The sequence below is a fragment of the Crocodylus porosus genome, unplaced genomic scaffold, assembly GCF_001723895.1.
Source record: "Crocodylus porosus isolate Cpor-Errol unplaced genomic scaffold, CroPor_comp1, whole genome shotgun sequence".
In the NCBI taxonomy this organism is placed as follows: domain Eukaryota; kingdom Metazoa; phylum Chordata; order Crocodylia; family Crocodylidae; genus Crocodylus; species Crocodylus porosus.
In genome coordinates this window covers 127218008-127235274 of record NW_017728943.1, presented here as the reverse complement: position 1 = coordinate 127235274, position 17267 = coordinate 127218008, and positions in this window count along the sequence as shown.

The following is a 17267-nucleotide window of genomic DNA, read 5'->3' as shown; positions in this document are numbered from 1 at the left end:
TTTTTTTTCACATTAATCTGGCATGGGAAAAAATGTCGACACTTCAAAAGCTTTCCTCATGGATAGGGATAACTTAGGGATGACCTTTTCCCATCTTCCTCTGTTAGAGTGACTTACAAGCCCACAACTTTTTATCATTCCTAATTTGATACCCAGTACTCTAGATGGCTGAATGTATACTTTGATTCAAAATTGGATACATTTGAAAAATGTTTTGTTTTCTTTCTTTTGTTAATAACAGTGTCTTTCTTTTCCTTTATATTAAATTCCATTTGCAGAGACTCCTGCAAGGTTCTCTCTGTGATCAAAAGTGAAAGTACTAAACTCTCAAGACTCATTCCAAGTATTTTCAACATATATGGAAGGAGAATGTACCATTTCAAAAGAGACTTTACTCTCATAAACTGGGTAGTCCAGATGACAGACTCAGTCACTTTGTAAGTTTACAGTGATATTCTGGGGCCCACATTCTGTTCTTTGTTAAACCTACTGACGACCTCTGAGGTGGATCTGAATTTTAACATTTGAGCCTGCCAAACATATGTGAGGTATGAAACTAACTTTAATAATATTAGATAGTTATTATGGGTGCCTATGCATGAGCAGGGAGAGTGCTCCGATACGCTGTAATTGCAGTGCATCAGAGAAGATTTGATTAATTGAGTCTGCTGAAGCATGGTAATTACCACGCTCCAGCAACCTCCTGTGTCTTGTGTATCATCAGCATCCCCACACTTAAAATGGTGTTGGAGACAGTTGAACTAAATCTCATTGAACAAGCTTTAGTTCAAGTGCCCCTGCCATCATTTTTAAGTATGGGGACGTCGATACATGAGACACTGTTCTAATTTTGACAGCTGCTTTAATGAAAGTGCTGTGCTCCCCTCCCCACCACTCTCAGAGCACATGTAAAAGTGCCCTATAAGGTCATTTACTATTGCACAGCACCTCCTAAATATAATAACATTGAGAGAGATTTTTTTTCAAAAGGAAAATAAGATGTCATTGAAACAAATGAAATAGAAAAACTGACAGCTGGAGAGATGTTCTTCAGTGGAATTTTTATAAATATCGGTGAAACGTATTTTTTCCCAAAGAAAATTTCGATTTTTGCAAAAGGGCATTTTTGGTAAAAAACAAATAAATAAATCAGTCTGTTTTCTATATTCCAACTCAAGTCCAATCATAGGATATACTGGAACAGGGAATGAAAAGAAGGAAATTAATGAAAAGGGAAAGCTGGTACAGAAGATATGTTGTTTTGAAATCATTTACAGCTTTGGATGTTTGAACTCTGCTTCCATCAGTGTCTGAGTTCTTACATGAGCCTCTGCATAAGAGAACAACTGGTTTCAACTGTGCCTTGGGAGACCCTCTTAAAGATGGGTTTCCATGAAGAGGGAGAAGAATGTGAAGGGAATATGCAGTGTGCCTGATTCACCTGGGTATGAGCGGCTCCCAGAGGCATCATGCGGCAGATGCTGCAGCATTTCCGGAGCAGCCTGATGCTCTGGATTGGTGGAGAGCATCTGCCAGGAAGTATGTGTGGCTCCAGAGAAGTGCAGAGAGAGTTTCCCCACAGCAGGAAATGCGAATGAATGGAAGAGCAATTCACGGAACGGGAGCAGCTGACATCACTTGCAATGCTGTTGGGGTGACCTGGAAGGCAGAGCACTTGGAGGAGTGCCTCTTCAGAGATACAGCCACTGTCAGATGTAGGAGCAGCTGCTAATACCTACAGCAGGACAGATGGCAGCAATTCATCTATAAGGTCAGGGGAACCTGGACTGTGATCAATCAGGCAAGGGACCCTGGCAATGGGACTGCTTCCCCTGACACAGTGTTGTGCTCTGCTCCAGAGTAGGAGAGCAACAGAGCAGATAGATTAATGAATTAGAGACTGTGTCCTGAAGAAGGGATTGGGGCACTGCAAGGTTTTTGGCTGATCAGCCAGGCTTGGAGATAAGGACTAAAGGACTGTCAAATTCTCTATCATTTATCTTGTTAGGAGGTTGATTAAGGACCATGGACTTCATGGTTTAGTATAGTCACAATTAGAGCCAGAGTTACGGTCAGCCTGGTTGCAGGCTGCTAGCCACTGACAACACTTTAATCTGAGTCAATGAGGCACTTGTCATCAGGCCTCAGCTGAATTCAACTCCATCAAATACTGGAATGGTTAGGATGGGGTAAAGGGGAGACCTAGATTCTCACAAAGATGATGGGGATTGGGACTAGGAAGATCACTCATGGGAACTGCCTCCCAAGGAGTTATAGCATCAAGATGTTGTAGGAAAGAGGAAAAAGATCACTCTCTAGGCAGGCTGGGTGATCTTGTCCTAAGGTCCATCCTGCCACCGGCTGGAGGATGACAGTTTCCTGGCAGGGGTCTGAGGCCATATAACACCTATAGTCACCACAGCTTCTTGCATAAGGGACTAGTGAGACCTCATCTGAAATAATGTCAACAATTCTCAACACCAGTGTTCCAAAATATTAATTCAGATGGAAGCAGGTGCAAACCAGTGCTACTGGCATGATCAGAGGAATGGAGAACCTGTCTTCTAAAAAAAGGAAACTGAAAGTGCTTGGCTTGCATAGGATAGCAAAAACGAAAGCTAGAAATGGATATGAATACATCAAGGAATATGTACCAAGACAAGAGCAAAAAGGAAATGTTGATACAAGAAGAACTAGGTTTTAAATGACCAGGAATAAAGCAAGGCTGGGAACTAAAAGATTTTAAATGATATGCCCAAGTAGATTCTGAAATAGCCTTGCATGAGAAGACTACTAAGCAAATTTTAAGATGGACCATAATCAATTTATAAATAGGAATACATGGCATAAATTTCACACTATAGCAGTGGACTGGACACCATAACCAGGAGGTACCTTACAGTCATGTGACCAGTATACCTAATGTAAATTTTAGATCACCATAAAAAGCTAAGAGGATGGCAGAGAGATGAGGTTTATAACAACAGTTATTTTGGACCATTGACTTGGGCTTCTTACCATTAGAATAGTACATTGTCAAAAGAACTATTTTTCCTTGCTGCTCTCTGTTTTCTCTTTCTTCTCTCTAAAACTCACAAAGTGAAGTTTCTCTGGTTGTAGTTTAAGTCATAACAGCTAGCTTTCTTTTTGAGAACCGTAGGACATGCACTCTAAGTTTTGAACCATGATTCTCAGCTGATGTAAATCCCCCCAGCAGTATCAAATTCCATGAAACTGCAGCAGCTTTCCTCTTCTGTGGAGCTGCCTCTACATCTTCAAAGATATATATTAAGTCTTGCCTTTTTCTTTATGGTAATAGACAAAGCTGTTAACCATGTCTGCTAAGATATGGTATGATAGTTAAGGGCATGGTTTAGGCTGTGGGCCTGTTTCTCAGTTAAATGGTGAGGAAACAAATTGTGCAGAAAGTGTTGAGAGAAACAATGCAGGCAGATGGTGCCAGAAATATTTAGTGTGTTATATATGTGTAAACAAATTATGTAAATTTTAAAAGAAAATCTACAAATTGATCTTCAAGACATCTGGTAAAAAAATAGAATTTATTAAACTGGCACTGAATTAATCAAATATAAACTGGAAAATACAAAACAGTATTCTCTGTTCTCCTTTTTGAAATTCTTATGTGCTAAAAAATTGGTAAGGCTGAAACAGAGCTAAGCTGTTTGCGTCTCTCACATGACTCAACTACTGAAATATGAGCCAGTTTATTGGTGTCAATCTTATTATTTAATATGCATTTTACAATAACACCAAAAACTCCAATCACTATCAGATTTCACTGTTAGGTCACGAACAAATATGCACAAGGACAGTAGAATGCTCTAGTAGAATGAAGTCCAGGACAGAGGACTATGAAAATAAATGTCACATAAATTTCTGTCTATATGGCTTCTAAAGCAAGCCCAGAATTGCTGCTAGGAATGCCATGACAATGGTAATCTGAAATATTTCTGTATGATAGTATGGATAGTACTTGCCAAGGCTGTGAAGAAAATTATTAATAAAAGATTCCTTTATTGACTGAGCTATAGGAGATGCTTGCCTATCTCATCCATATAGGAGGTGGATATTTCATGATGACTGATATTTGCTTCTACAAGTGACATTTCTGATATAATATTCCATATTCTATGTGACAGGAATACTGGAGAAAATATTACTGTGATTTATTTTTATGTTATTTAGCCTTTTAAAAGTTCCCATACACAAGTTTACTGTCAATTATTTAGAATTACAGTCTCAGAGCATATTTCAATTGGCTTACTGCCTTCTACCAAACTACATTTTCAAATACAACAAGAATTTTCCAACACAATATAAGGATCTTCCAGCGCAAGCCCAACAATCATGGGGTGATGGCCAGGAGTTACCAGCTGCCAGGGCAGGAGGACATTGTCCCTACCTGAGATCTAATGGCAGAGCCTGCCCTGGAGGCAGGCAGCTGCTTGGGACAGGGAGCAATAACCCATCCCGCTGCTGATTTGGCTGACCAAGAGCACATTTGCTCCCAGTCAGGAGTCTATATTTGCATTACTGCACGGTAAGTAATCTCAAGTAAATTTGCTACTTGCATTTGGAGGTAGTAAATTTACTCATGATTAGATCCAATTACTCTGCAGTAAGCACTTACGTGGGTAGATGTGGATGCTTACTGTACAGTAAAGCATCTTGTGTAGATGCGCCCATAGATACTTGGATTCCGTTCCTGGCTGTGCCATTGGTATGCTATATTGGTCATGCGAGAGTCAATTTATTTGTCTGCCTTTCAGAATCATCTTCTGTAAAATGAAAGACATACTTCGCAATTTACAAATGAAATGTTTCCTCGTCAAGTCCTAAACTGTTTTACAACTTGGTAGGTTTGTAGAACACTGACAAAATGAGATTTCTACATTGAAAATAGTACTTATGAGTATGAAATTTGTTGTTTTTAGAAGTATGCAACCTTGCTTTTAAAAGAAAAATGTTTCTCTGTCTTCTTTAAACCTATTTCCCAGTTCTAGAATGCTTTGTTAAACAAGTGACAGTATAAAACTACAAAACTACATTTAATTAATGAAGCTGGTTACAATGTTTTGACTGATTTCTTTTTTCCTGTGAAGAATTGCCCAAACTTCACAATTAAAACTTGATACTTTTAATGACTTTGCAATTTTCTCCCAGAGAAAACTGAAACATTCATTTGCCAGCTTTATTTTTTTTTAGCCTTTGCTTCCCCTTTTTTATTGGCAAAGGGGGGGACAGGGAGGAGAAGGCAAGAAGAATGGAATAAATGATTTTATTCAGGAAAAAAATTAGAATATAAATTGTCATCATGAGATTCTATATTTCTCATTAGTGATTTCAACTGACATTTGCTTGTTTTATAAATAAATTCAGATCGGACTCTAAGAGTCAAGCTGTATTTTAGACTAGTAAAGAGTTTTAAGGATAATTGTACCCTCAGTTTCACAGGTATAGATGCAGAAACCTAACTCAAGAACAATGAGGTAGCACAGATATAGGAGTGTCAGGTTTTTTTTTTCATGTTGAATTTTGATTGTTATATGAAAAGCAAAGAACCATGCTTAACTTTCAAAGCCAACAGCATTCTGCTTGTGAAATGTAATCTTAGAACATGAGCTGTATGAATAATAGATTTTCAGTTTGATCACCAAACTGGAAAAAAGGTCAAACCAATTTTCTTTTCCCTTTCCTTTTATTTTTTATAAAACCATAAAACTAAAACTTTAATTTAGGTTGACCCAAAATGGTTCCTTTGTCCCAAAATGTGACTTCAAAATTTTTTATCAATTTCAAAATGAAAATATTTTTAAACAAAGAGTTGCAATGAAAATATCATGATAACTATTTTTTTTTTTTTTACTTTTGAGCTCAAACTATTTTCTAAATTTATTCTGAACTTGGATTATTGTTCTCTCTGGAAACTGTATTTTCTAGTAAATGTACTATTAATTGAATACAGTATACCCAGCTCTAGAGAAACCTGGAGATCCTGTTTTACATAATCAGTTTTGAGAGTGGGACTATACTTCATTTATCAAACAATATAAGAATGAAAGCTATAAATTAAATATTAAAAAAATCAGGACAGCAAAACTGATTGATGTCAGTCTTGAAATATAAGAAGAATCAAACTAAACTGCCAGAAGGGGGTCCAGCTATTGAGAGACCTGAATGAAAATATTATGCAATGAAAAGTTCATAAACCTCATTAATTTTTCACCTCTGTATGCTTAAAAGAAGCAAACAGATAACAGCTCAGCAATTGTCTTGAATACATTCTTCTGGCCAGGAAAGTGAAATGTCAAAAGCTTTTACAACTTTGGTGAAAAGAAAACATTTATAATAGGTAGCTTCTGCCATTCTAAACAGGCAAAATCTTGGGCACAGATAAATTGTATCCACAGTATTAAAAGCTGGAGAGGAGGTGAGGAAAGAGGACAGCTTTTGAGAGAGAGTATTTAGAATTAGAGAGATGAAGAGTATCATGCCTAAAATACTTGAAACATTTGGTTTAGAAAAATCCTAAACTGTGGATTCTGATCCAAATATTTTGAAATCTTTTTCTTCTTTTCCTTCCTTCCTTTTTCCTTCCTTCTTTTCTTTCAGCACAGTCCTCCTTTAATATACCATCCATTTTTCAACATAAACAGCATAATCTACCAATATACTTCTGGAACCTAATCCTAAATTATCTGTACTGGTTTCCTAGCTAAGAGTAAGTAAACTTTTTGAAAAGCTACTCTTTGTGTTGTTGTGCCCTGTGAAGTTAACTTCATTTATGCCATACTGTTGTCTTATTTCGGAGGAGGAAGTAGGAAACTATTTTTTCTGTAATGCCTTCAGAGAAGGATTTTAGTCTGTGAATTCCTGCACAGATTCAAGGGGTGTGTGTGCATACAATACGTTGTCTTTGCAATTTCCTGCTTTGAGGGACCATAAGAAATGCCTCACATGTTTCAGCTGTCATTAATCTAGTGTACTTTCTGCATAAATATTTATATGTAATCTACATTACAGGAAATTCCTAGAAGGAAAGGTACAGATTGATTTCAAGCTATTTTTGCAATTTACAGCAGTACTTAATATGAAAACAAAACTTCCTGAACTGAACTTGACTAGCATGTGCTAAGTAATAGGCAAAACTTTCTTTAAATTGTAAGTGGCTAGAATATTCAATAAACTGCTGAGTCAGCAACATAGATAAGCAATGTACAGTAAGATATCAATTAAAGAGACATGCTGGAAATACCTTTAGAAATGGAAGAAATACAGGGCACACAGTGATTTTTTTTATTTTTTATTATTGTTATTATTTTGCATTGAGATCATAAATACATAGTCATATAATTCTGAGGTTTGTAAAAGAAGGCATGGATTAACGTGATGCTTGCTAGATGTTTAGTATTTGTAGCAGAAATTCTCATTTTTAATAGCACTCTCACACTACTTATTCCAGTATGTTTCCATATCATAATCTTTAGGAGTCACAGAGCAGCTATTGTATTCCCAAGTAAACTGCAAGTAAGAAACAAAAATGATACCTCTTATTTTGGAAGAAAAAACTGGGACCCAAAATTCTTATTTCACATTTGTTGAGGTAAATCTATTCACTTCAGTGGTGCTACTGCACAGGTCTAAATAGGATCTGAATTGTCCCAGAAGAGACTTAAGGATACTAACTTGGTATAACTCATGCCAAAATGCTCATTAGAAAGAGTGTAGCAGGAAAAGGAACTAATGGCCAAATTTAAGACATGTCTATGACAAAACAGGCCACACTCATCATTTGTATTTTCTTGCATCATCTTCCTGTTCTCCTAATGCATATTTTACCATATTAGATTTCTTTGTACTTTTTATTTCTTTATACTTCAGGATACAGACTCACTACACCTCCCCCCAGGGTAATTTTCCTTGGATTTTCTCCAAAATAAAATCGCATCAGTGTTCAAATGGAAAAAAAAAAAAAGGCCAGTATTGCAGAGGTAGCTGTCTGAGGTTGGCTGTTGCATCATTTCACCACTGGGTGCTAGAGAAGCTGGTATAATCTGTTTACACTGATCAAATGGCCACCGCAGGATAAAATTGACTAGAGCTGCAAACACCTGATTAGTGCACAAGCTTAACTTACCCCGAGAGAAGCTGCCTGTCGTGTGTGTGCTCCACTTCTACCATGAAGCAAAGTCATAATATTCTTAAGGAAACACGTCATCTGTTCTTACCTCATTCAGCTTACATATATTAATTTATGTAAGTTATAGCGCAAGTATACAATTTAAACCGTTTTTTAATTTGGCCCTTCAAATGAACTATTTCACATATGTGGGTATGAACATTTTTTCTCATACGGAATATGAACAAATAAACCCCAGGAATCACCAACTTGACTCAGTTCATCATACAAACATTGTGAAATTTCACACAGAGCAAGTGTGTAAAAATGTGTTGTTCCAGAAAGAAATTAGAGCTCTCTTTTTCTCTTCAACACAATTCACAGCAATAGTTGGTAACAGACAAGGTAGCATCTCCAACTTCAATGATGTCACAGATTTTTTAATTCTGAAAGTCTCAATGTAGGAAACATTCCCACAGCAAAACATGTCCTCTTTTGCCCAGCTCTACTTGCACCACTCCTTGGTTAGAAACTTCCTGTATGGTAGCGCATAGCCCATTGATGGGATGGTACAATGGCTTGTATGCTATCATCCTTCCAACCCATCGTCTCTGCCAAAATCTGTAGTTCAGTCCATTACTAATTCAGGAATGCCTGAAGATGTAGCATCACCCATTATGCTTTTCCTTTCTTAATCAAAGCAAATTAAATCAATCTAGTGTCTGCAAACAAATGTAATCATTTTATTTAGTAATTGGATAAACTCATTATTGAATGAATGTGTTTACCCTAAGAGAGAGGTTCTTGTATTGAAGGGAAAAGAAAGGCTTCTCAGGGATTATTATGAGAAGCACTCCTCATTACTGTGGGTTTTGTAGGGATCCTTAGTTGATGTTCCACTGTTTAAAGGCTTTCAAATAGGAAAAAGAAGAAACAGCTGTCCACAAACATATTAATTATTATAATTTCTAATGCATTTTGGTAATATTCTCATAATAAAACCCTAGACACATGCTATAAGTTTATCATTGAAGCAAAGTACCAAATCTTACTGTACATACACATATGGCACCTATCATATATCATCCAAATCCATCAATGCTGAAATTAATCTGCTTTACATTGTGACCTAAAAGAAGTTCAAAGAGGATTCGAATGAACTCCTCCAGGATACAGTTCCACAACTAAATTCCCCATAGGAGGAAAATTGTGTGCCTGACAAGGAAGATGAGTTGCTTTAATAAGCTAAATGTGGAGTAAATGGCCTGCTTCTCACCACTGTAAGCCTACCGAAATCAGTATAACTGCACCAAAGTCACTCTGATTTATATGGTCCTTTTCCCACTGCTTATAGTTTCTTCTTAGATACTTTTAGCAATAAACGTATAAGCATGCTACTACTACTGTGCCTACTACTGCTACTAGTGCCTTAGTGGATATTTGTAATTCTAATACACAGACAGCTGGATTGGTACTCAGGACTCATCTAATTCATGACTCTGCCACAGGCTTCCTGTGTGACTTTGGACAGTCATAAAATCCTGGAATCATAGAAAATTAGGGAAGGTCCCTCAGGGGCTCATCCAGTCCAACCTCCCGCTCCAAGTGGGACCATATCCAACTAGATCATTCCAGCCAGGGCTTTGTTGAGCTAGGCCTTACAAACCTCCAACGATGGAGATAAGTAAGTTCATGATAACTCCTAAACTAACTTACACAGCTCTGCAGCTGTGGTTTTTGGGGGCGAACAAGCACTAGTTGCACCCAGTCTAGGTATAAGCAGCTTACTTTAAGCCACCTATACCTAAAACAGGAGCAGCTGCATTCAGGAGTTTATTGCTGCCAAAAGTAGGATGTGCAGCCATTTGATGCTCCTCGGAGACCCTCAGGGAAGACAGTATAAGTAACTCAGGGGGATAGTGGGAGTGAATGTGGGGTGGGTGGGTCTAGGCGGGTTGATGAGTCCAGGGGGCTTTGAAGGATCAGGCTGGTACATCAGGGTCTGAAAATAGCCAAGTCAGAGTCAGGGGTGAGAAGAGCACAGCCCCAGGACTGGAGAGAGTGGATGGGCTTTTCCAGCCCTTGAGCTATGCTCCAAACACATACAGGGGGTTCATGAACTCGGGTTAACTCTTTCTTAGACTAGGTCAATCAAACTCAATGCGACTTAGTGCACCTACTTAGGTGAACTAACTTTGATCAGGCATGTCATGTTCTGGGCAATTTAAGCCCTCTTGCACACCTGTGTGTGTGAGCATTTAGATTGATCTAGCCTAAATGTAAAGGTATTACATTTAGATTGATCTAAATGTAGTACCTGTACATACTAATAGGCTTTGCACTTTGGATTGTATGTTGTTTTACTTGCTTTGTGTTGTCTCACTAAGTATGCTCATTGGGCTACATATGGCTTCACAGATTTCTGGGGGGAAATAGAATTCCTTGGGCAGGCAGATAATGCCATGTAATGCCCAATAGTTGCAGGGGGGGAAAAAAACAAAAAACATGACTAGCTGGTACTTGAGAATCTCTTAGCCATCACCCCTGACCTGAAGCGTTCTCTTGGTTTTTCCCTCAAAGTCACATTACACATGGCTCTGTGACTGTATCTGGTTTAGCTCATTCTGTCTGTTTAGCCTGATCTGTCTTGCCCCCCAGGTAACACTCATGCCCAAAACAAAACGTAGCACAGCTCCTGTACCCACAAAGTTCAAATTCCTGACCTGGCTTGAATATGCCTTTCTTTGGGGTGGAACCATGTTTGTGATTTGAGTTTGGAAGCTATTATCTCTGCTTCCATAAAGGAGCTTAATGTCTTCTTACAGCCATCTTAAGTGAAGGGCAGTGTTACAGCCAAGAGTTCCAACAGGTTTAACCTGTAATAACAATCTTGCTTCACATTAGATTGCAAGCTCTTTAGGCTACTGACTGCTTTTCTGTTGTATATACACAGCACAATTAAATCCTGATCCTGAGATATGCCTGTAATATAAATTATAATTTATTATTTTACAATTTAAAGTAAAAATCAACCAAACAAGCAAACGGCCCAGCAAAAAGTGATATATATGGACAACCATTTGCATTGCACATATGTATGTATTCTGTTTCACAGGTGTTTGATGAATACAACATTCAAATCAATCCTGACTTTCTAAAATCAACAGTGAGTTCTAAACACAGTTACACTGACCATGATTTGACAAGAGAAGCTACCAATATTTTTTGTCTTGCTCTTTACTTTCAAGAGCTAAAAGTTATGATTTAAGATAATAAGTTTAGTAAAAAGTGCAATTGGAAAATTATAGTGTGAAAGTTGGTGGAATGATTTTAGTCTGTTTCATTTTAGGAGAGGAAAAAAATTAAATCTTATTTGTCTTCATAGGTAGACCATGGGTAAGCGTTCAATTGAATCAAGGTTTCCCTTGGAGTCAGTTAAGCTTGGAAAACAGGTACAGAAGTTTTTCTTTATTATGCACATGAAACATTTGGCAGATGCCTCATTTAATTAAATCAAGGAGTGTCCACTGTGCATGGTAATCCCCTGATGCTCCAACCTTTTGTGTCTAAGCTGAGGCCCCACAGCTTCCCATCCTCTTCCCCCTTCAATGTCATAACCACCCAGTGCAGCCAGGGCCTCTCCCCATTTTCTCAATGTTTAACTAGAAGAAGATTCCAAGTTCTGTAGTGGACAAAATTCCAGTTTTTGTTTAATAAATACATAACAATTTGGCAGCCTCAACATTTAATGAAAAGTCTCTTCCCCGGGCCACATTCCCCCGTGGACCCCCCTGAGGGGTGTTGGGGATGGAAAAGGGAGACAGTGCCCAGGTAGCCTGGGTTGTGGGCAGCAGTGCCTAGGACACAGGGCCAGAAGAGCCTTGGGCTGAAGGCTCATGGCCCAATGCCAGAGTGGGGGCACTTGAAGCTCTTTGGCTGAACTCAACTGGGAGGACTCACAGTACATGCAGGTGAGGAGCTGCTAAGCCAGGACTACACAAGTCCAGACAAACATGTACCCACACATACATATGGAATACAGGCATCTTGGATGGGTATACACCCCCCCACTGCCCCGTCTCCCCTGCAGGCAGCCAGAAAACACACACAAGCATGCTTGGCAGGTGCAGGGTGTGCTGGGTGGGCATGTGCAGGATAGCCAGCTGATGGCTCATGGCCACGATGAGTCACAGCCATATGGAGAATTTGTAGACATGCTTCAGGAGTGGCAGGTGGGAAGAGGGTGCTTTAATTAAAGGAGCTCCAATAGCCACTCTAATTAAAGCACCCAGAGCATCATGTGTATCAGCATCCTTGCACTGAAAAATGGCAGCAGGCATGCTTTAACTAAAGCTCATGGTCCTTCCATCCAGGACCAACTGCAGGTACTTCCTTAGCCTGACAAAGGGAATTTCAACCATAAAGTTTCCAAAGATACATTTTTTAAGTACTCCTTTTTTCATTATACACATATAGACATAAAAACACAAGATACGCCATCACACACCATGAATAACATCATATGTACAACACCACACCACACCACACCACACCTTTACTTCTTGCTGTCAATTCCTTTATAAAAAGAAAGGCTCCATGACAGTTCCGTTTGGGTGCCTTTGCTGCTGCTGCTGCTGCTGCTATTGGTGGTGAGCCAGCTAAGTTATTTTACCTGTTGTCACATAAGGTGGAGGACCTGGCATAAGGCTGTAGGTGAGAAGGAGGCCTCACTGGGGCACACTGCCATGTTGTGCAGAGGCCCCAGTGCCAGGAAGGGCGCACTTTAACACACACACACAGAGTCACCCAGCCACATCATGAGTTTTGCCTGTCAGCAGCTTGAGGTGCAGGGTTCTGGATGACAGACTCTCCCAGTAAGACACACACAGCTGGCAGGCTTAGTTTCATAGTTTCATAGCTTCATGGACTGGCAGGGACCAGCAACCAGGCCTGCACTAGATTTCACCCCTGTGCCCCAAAACAAATGCAGTCGCCCAAGCATCCACCCACATCACGAGTTTTGCCTGTCAAGCTTGGGGTGCAATTTCCCCCAAACCCCTGCACCAATTTCCTTGAAACATGGCAGGCTTTGTGGCTTCACCAGGGGCTACCACCCCTTCAGTTTTCATCCCCCTGTGATGTAACATGTAGGTATGACAGGAGTTTTGCTTTCACGAATTTGGGGTGCAGTTCCCCCCAAACCTTTGCACCTATCTTCTTGAAACGTGGCAGATTTCATGCTCTTAGCAGTGGCTACCCTCTCCACAACTTGCACCCAAATTGGAGATAAAACAATAAAATTATAGATATTTCATTGATCCCCCATTATAGTCTATAGCCAGATCTCCAAAGTGGCTCTGAAGCTTTGGAGTCGCTTCGACCAGATCGAAGCAGCAAACTGATCCGAGCTCTGGATTGGATTGCTGCCATCTGAAGCAGCTGGATCCAATTCTGGATCATATCGCTGTCAACTCATACAGGCCTAATACCAGGCCTACTGAATTCTGTTCCTTAACCAAATGTTCATCTCTTTTTTTCAGTAGCCAAGTTTACTAATGATGCAAGTAATGTAATGTAAGTAATGTCTCATTACATGTCTCATTGGTATTGCTTTTCTGATATATCCTTTTTTCTATATAATATTTGCTGTGATTTTTTGCCTTTAAATGCTATAGTATTATTATCATCATTTATTTTAATATTGCCAAGGGACACAAAGCACTGTATGGATATATTGTAAAAAAATATTCTTTGTTTCCGAGAATTTAAAGTGTAGGTAATGACAAGATGTAACAGGGAGAGGAAGCAGAGAAATTGGGTGTGGTTAAGAAGAAAGATAAAACAAACAATAGTAATTACTGTACAGTAGACAGTGTTCTCAGCTCATGGTTTGTTTAGCTATAGTAGAATTACAGTAATCTGAGATCATATTACACTGAAATATGTTTTCTTTCAAAGCATCATCTTTACATTTATTTCTCAAAAGAGAATCCCTACATTATAGGCAGAATACTGCATTTACCAAATCCAAGATGACTATGAATATAAAATGACCCCCCACCCAATAACTGCATCCTATACATGAAAATTGTATAAAGTTGTTACAAATTCTATGTATAGAATCTAATTATTGGATGGTCATATTAATCTCTCCTGCCACTGTAGTGGGAAAAGCAGTGGCTTGGGGGTAGGCAGTGGGGAAAGCAGCAGAGGAAGGCAGGGGAGGGGAAGTGAAGTAGCTTGACACTTGCTAATTGTTCCCCTGATCCCCCATCAGTTCCTCCCTGCAGTCTGCCTCCCTACTGTTTTGGATCCCCCACACCTGCTCCCCTGACGTCTCCTCCCCTCTGACAGCCATTGTACCCAATTTTCCCCCGTACTGCTTACCCTCTCTCTCTGGAAGGGGGCCAACCCTGCTGTAGTCCAGAGCATGGAGTATGTCCTTGTTTCAGCCCCAAGCTGGCCTAGTAGCAGTGGCAACAATGGTACCTCCCACCTGGGTTTGGGGGCCTGCCCAGAGCTGAGGCCACCACAGTAGTTGTTATTGGGTGTCAGAGCAACTACATACTCCATACTCCATGTCCCAGTCTGGACTAGAGCTGGAACCATGTTGGAGACAGAGTAAGTGGCAAGGGTGTGCTGGCAGGGCAACAGAGGCAGTAGAAAAGGGGAGGGGGTAATATGGGCAGGCGGCAACTGAGGCTTCAACTCCAAAAACAGGTCTGGGCTGCAACCACAGCTGCAGCAGCCACCTGTTCTCCCACTGTCCTGTACTCAAGTACAAAATAAAAGGCTTGATTCCCCATGGTAAATGGGGGAGGGGGAACATCATCTTGGATTTGAGTAAATATGATAATTCTTATCTCCTATTTTTAAAATGACTATAGAATCACTGACCTTAAAAACATGGTTTTATTTCATTCCCAAATAAACCAGGGAGTTTGCATAAGAGAATCTAGAAAGGCCAGAAATTTGCCATAGAACAATTTCTTCCCCATCAGATAACATTAGTTCCTTGAAACTAAGACATTCTTCACGATCTGCTGATTATGATTTTCATCATATATATGTGTGTCATTTTTCCTACTGTTTTATCCTCTTGGCTTCAGAGGCATAGAAGCCCATGGCAGAAGAGCGTGATCAAATTTTATTCAAAGCACCCGTGTTTATGCTGGGAAGAAGCAGAACACAAATTAGCCATTATGTGGGGGAGGGTCAGAGCCTGCCTTCATGGTTCAAGTGCAGCAGGTAGTGGGGGGACTCTTGCATACTTCCCAGCATGCCCTGTGGGTTCCCTGGACTGCCAAAGACTTCTGAGTGGAGCTGAATAGCTGGGACACCACTGATTGGCTGGTGGGGACATCACAGCCATGTGCCTGAATGTTCCACACACATACACACACATGGAACCCAGTGGCCAGAGCATGACTAGGCCACTGACTTTCATGTGGATGATGAGAATGATACCAACCTCTTGTGCACATGGCTTCCACATGCCATGTCTCCTGTTCCAGGCCCCACCACTCACAGCATCCTTCAATCAATATGTCATATAGAGCGTTCTGTAAAGCCATCATCCAGCCCCCCCACCCCCCATGGGACTCTCACACATGTCACCCTAGATAGCAGTCCCTGGAGTAGGGCTTTCCATGGTAGGGAGGAGTTTCCTGCCCACCACTCTGACCCAGGGCAGCAGTCTTTCCATGGGAGGTAGTGCTGATGCTACCCAGGAGTGTCATAGCTGGATTCCAAGTGATCTTTGACTTTGTGTATAAATTTCTTATCTTGATGCCCTGCAACAGTATGTAAAACCTCCCTCAGAGAGTGGCTAGCCATGTACAAACTGATTTTTAGAATTTCACAGCATGTTCTTGGGCCTGGGTAGCTTTTTCAAGTGCCATGGCATTGTACGTGTAAGTAGTTAACAGCCTATCCATTACAGCCCCCTACATCAAGGGTCCTATTTGGTCCTTATATTGCTAGCACCATCTACACACATCTCTGGCACTCTGTAGGTATCTAGGCAACCATCCTGGATGCAGCATCTTGGACTTCACAGCCAAGCCTCCTGCACATAAGTATGGAGTCTGCAGACAAGGGAGATGCTAAGGGACTTATGGTGAGTCCCCTACTCTGACTCTTCCCCTCCCCCACCTGGGGCCAGAAGCCATGCAGCTACTCACAACCCAGCAGTGACCGTGTCATGAAATGCTTGCATTCTGCCTCCCAGCTGAAAAACCCCAGATGTCCAGCTTCCAGCTCCCTGCTGTGGGAACCAGAAAGGCTGAGAAAATCCAAGCATCAGGGCCCAGAGTTTCTCCAGTTCTTGGAGAGGAGAAGGTGGGAGGAAGGGAGTGAGTGGGGGGAGGGTTTGCTAGGGAGAATTCCCATTTCCCTCTGTGCCTTACCTGCAGCAATACTCATTTATAGCTGCTCTAGCAAATGATACCTTGAGGATTGTGCAAAGATGTACAGATTCAACTGTTGCTTACATCTCAGCAGTGGGGATCAAAAAATCTTTCAGCGCATATCATGGTGTTTGTGTTAGGGTTTGTGTCAGGTGGATCAAGGTAAACATGCTGACTTCTCTCAGGAAAGCAATGTGATCTTGAGTGATGGGGCTGTCTGCTGATAATTACACAGATTTATGGTCCCATTAAATGTAACACAGATTGATAACCCCCCCCCCCCAAAAGACATGGGGGTCCTGGGTCTGGCACTTCTGCTTCATTCCAGGCCAGTGGCATGGGGATTTGGCGGTGTTTCAGAGGCAGGTCAGTGGAGAGAATCAATAAATCAGTATAATCACACTTCCACATGAACAATTATTAAGCTAAGAGCACACCGAATATCAGAGTAAGCAATCACATTCTTCCCTCTGAGCATACCTCAAGTTACCAAGAAATCACATTAGACTGTACCTTAACCTATACATACCACATCCAGAAGGTCAGCACTAAAGTCCCTGCATGGGTAGCTGCCTTAAGATGTTTAGCCAGCACAGCATGGTGTGCCAACTGTTTGGGTGACTGTATTTGGATCTTGGGGGGCACTGGATCTTGGGGGGCATTTGTAGCTGAATAGAAGGCTTTAATTTGTGTCTCAGCAAAAGCTGCTGACCACAAGG